This window comes from Gavialis gangeticus, unplaced genomic scaffold (genome assembly GCF_001723915.1).
Source record: "Gavialis gangeticus isolate Ggan-Ray unplaced genomic scaffold, GavGan_comp1, whole genome shotgun sequence".
Taxonomy (NCBI): Eukaryota; Metazoa; Chordata; order Crocodylia; family Gavialidae; genus Gavialis; species Gavialis gangeticus.
In genome coordinates this window covers 5223756-5227674 of record NW_017729034.1, presented here as the reverse complement: position 1 = coordinate 5227674, position 3919 = coordinate 5223756, and positions in this window count along the sequence as shown.

Sequence of the window (3919 nt, the reverse complement as noted above, 5' to 3'; positions counted from 1 at the left end):
CATCCCTCTGCCAGCACCCTGTGCTGCCGCCACCTGCAGCGCCACTGGCCTTGAGCCCTCCCATAGGCCCTGCTTCTCGGAGGCAATGGAGTGCAGCCATGATGGCAGGGACAGAGCGGGCTGGCCTTGCCCCCCTGCTCCATCCCCTCCGTCCCCGCTGTCATGGCAGTACTCCACACTCTGACTGGTTGTTTCACTAACCAAGTAGCGTGCTCCGAGACAGACAGATGGACTAAGCCCTTTACTATGTAAGACTTGCTGTATCCCTTTTTCCTTGACAGTAACAAAACCAAGTGGGGCCAACCAGAGCAACAACACCCAGTGCCAACTCTGGGGTGGGCACAAAAATAGTGGCAGCTGCTCTGCCTGCCTGACTTTCACTGCACCACCAGCAGCACAACCACCATCACTGCCCCATGCAAAACTACCTCCCAGGGCATTCAAGTGTCCAGTTACACCTCTGTTCCTTGACCTGCACTCTCCAAATACTTCCCAGTCTCCCTCCTGCCCCACATCTCTGAACTCCTGGAACACATAGCGTTAACTTCCTGACACTCAGCTCAGGATCTCCTAGCAGTCTTATGTCCGCCCCTTTCCACTCTCATAACAACGCTCACCAAAGTCGCTAACAAATATTTTGGAGGCCTCCAGCCTTACTCTCTGAGATCTTTCAGCTACCTTTGTCACTCTTCTCACAGTCTCTCTGCAAGCATGCCTTCAGGGTCTGTCCTCACACCACTTCTCCCCTCCCTTGAAAATGGCTGAGCCTCCTTCACTCTCATGGGTCTAACCAACACCTTTTAAGAAGCTGCTGACCCTCAAATAAAATTCTTCACTCTGCCTATTTCTAATCTTCATCGTAAGCATCCTCATATCTCCTACATCTTTCCTGGGAAGGTTCATCATCCTCTCTAGCTCACTGGAGCCCAGCCCAAGCTTGTAAGTTTTCCTCCAAAATCCACCTCCCACTCGTGTTAATAAGGTCACTTTCCTCCTTATCACTCAAGCCTGCACTATGGGGTGTCATCTTTTTCTCTTTATTCTTCCCCCATGTCTAGGCGATGACCAAGCCCTTTGGTTTCTTCCTTCATGACTTTGCAAAAATCTGCCCCTTTCTTTCCAAATTTCTATTTTTTGCTCCAGGCAGTAATGGCAGAAATATCTCCCATCTTGACTATGACACGCATGTCCCTTTGTTCTTCTGGGCATTCCCTGTGCCCCCTCTTCAGTCTGGCTAAAGCATAACACACATGACATGATCCTACATCCTAAAATCTCAGTGCAGTAGAGAATCAGATTTCCAGGCAGGGGAGTCTAACTACTGGATTTCCACCCCATTCCTCTTCTGCCATACCATGGAGGAAAGACAGGCTCATACAACCGTCTCATGACTCCATCTAACAGACACACAAGCAGTATTCAAGGGCTCTAGTGCAAGCCATTCCCACACTCTCCAGGACACATGGGTATGGTGGAGGGGGGGGAGCCTAAGAGAGTTCACATCAAGAATCTGCATGCTTTCTCCATCCCCACTTCTCTTTTCCATATCCCTGAAACATATTCAGAAGACTGTGACTGGATTGCTTGCTGCTGAGGAAGACATTTTGCTGTGTCTGGCAGTGGGATATCTCCCCTAGGTACCTTTCAGTCACACTCCTAGGTACCTTTGAGGAACTTGTTGTGCTGGTGTTTCCTGTTTTACTACCCAAGGAGGACAGGACCGATCAAGAAAGACAAGAGAGCACTTAGTGAGTCTGCTGTACTCATCTCACTTTATTCCCTTACACATCCCCTTTCGCCTGCTCCCCCCTCCCTTCCTCCCTCTCTCCTACACACACACACACACACACACCAACTCTCAAAGCCATGCACTCTCTTTTTCCACACAGCCACTCCCACACTCCCTCTCGCACAGGAACACAGGCACACATCGGCTGGCTCTTTCATTCATACACATTCTGTCTCATCCACAGATACTTTTCCTCTTCACAAAATCTTTCCTTCACACAGACACACCCACTCCCTCGGACATGCTCTCCCTTTGTCTCTCTCATGGCCGCGGAGATCCTGCCCCTGAAAACCAGGCACATACACGCACCTGGACATTTCTCCCTAGGAGAAAAGGAACTGGCTCCTTCATTGAGCAAAATGTTACCACCCCTTTTGCAGAAGCAATAGCTGCAAAGTGTCTGATGAGCTATCAAAGGCAGAGGCTGCACATTAATACGCAGTGGAGGGGATGTGCAAAAACATATTTGCACTGTAGAGTAACTGCGCTGTTTCCTTACTGCAGGATCTGCCATTTGGAGAATAAGGAAACAGCCTAGAAAGCTTCATCACTGCACTGCAGCAAGGAGTTAGTAAAATGGGGCTTTGGAGCCTTTTTCTGCTGCTAGAAAAAAAAAAGTGCCTGCACCACTTCCCAAGGGGTTGGGATGCAGTTGCCATAGCAACACTACATCTGAGTCAGAACTATTAAAGATCACCATGGCAACAAGTGTTTCACTTGCCATTTCCAGAAAACTGACGGTGTTTGGACTGGAATCATCACACCATATAAAAAGGGGCAGGGTTGTTGCTGCACCGGGAACCACAGTATGGGCCAAACCCTGCCCCTGGCGCAATTACACGGAGATCAGCTTGCCAAATTCATTCCTGATGCAAATCCACCAGAGTGAATGGACCAAATGTATTCCTAGGGAGCTAGGAATTAAATGTCCAGGGAGTTCAATGGAGCTACACCCCTGATGTCTTTAGCTTTCAGACTTGAACATGAATACTTACGAAAGCTATTTTACACTGCAACCCTTTGTTTAGGGGGAGCAGGATTAATACTGCTTGTAGTGAGATAGCTTTCCATGCAAAGTCAAGTAGAGGCAGATGTTAACCCACAAACTCAGACAAAGGAAGTGAACTGGTGCAAAGCTCAGCTCTGTAGATTTCCACTTACTCCTGCATATACACTTGCACTCATGCTCCTGTGAATATTTAGCAGAGGCAAAAGTCCTCAGGGATTTGCATTTCACGCTTGTCAGCAAATGAGCAGCAGGCAGATCACACCAAGGCCCTCAAATGGCAGGCACCAGTTTGGATCTGCACGCTAGACCTGCAGATCTGCTGCAACCCGTTTTTTCCACTTTCTCTTCCCCCACCCCCACCTTTCCCTTCTCCCTACATAGAAAGATATCAAGAATAGTTTCGGGGGCAGGGATGTCAGCTTGAAACCTGAGGCAAAGCAGAATCAGGACCTCAGAAAGGGAGAGAAAATGTTCCAGGATGCTCATTTCATAATTCCTCCTCTTAATGTTTCTGAGGTGACTGTCACCAGTCCCTCCTTGCACAGTCCTGGGGGCATGTCTCTGAGAGATCAATCACACAAACACCAGTGAAAAATTAGGGGGGAATGTGAGGCACATGGTCCCCTAGTCAAAACACTCAGTGCCACAAAGGGCTGGCATCTTGATCTAAGTAAATGAGTTCACTTCGAGTTTGTGTTCAGCAAGATCCACAAAGGTACAGTAGTGGTGTCAGCAGCAAGTCAGGAACCTGAGTAAGAGTCACCTTAGTACATTTGTGCTTCTGGGCTTACAGCCACGGGTAATGTACTGATTCCTTCCCTCCCCCTGCCAAGATACCAGTTTTTATTCCCAGCTGGAGCTGCAGATTAAAACCAATGACTGCTTGTTGGGAAGGAAACGTAGCCAATAAAGGTTAAAATAGAATAAATTTAGTGACACAGAAGGTGTGATTGGCTGGACAAAGCACATTGTGTGTACCATATTCTTTTGACTAAAAGGCTCTCTTTTTAAAACCAAATATTTCTTCCCAAAACAGCCTCTCAAATGGCTCCACAAATTTGGGATAATAAATAAATAAAATAAAAAGTGAAAAGATCTGATATGCACTAGAGACGATATCT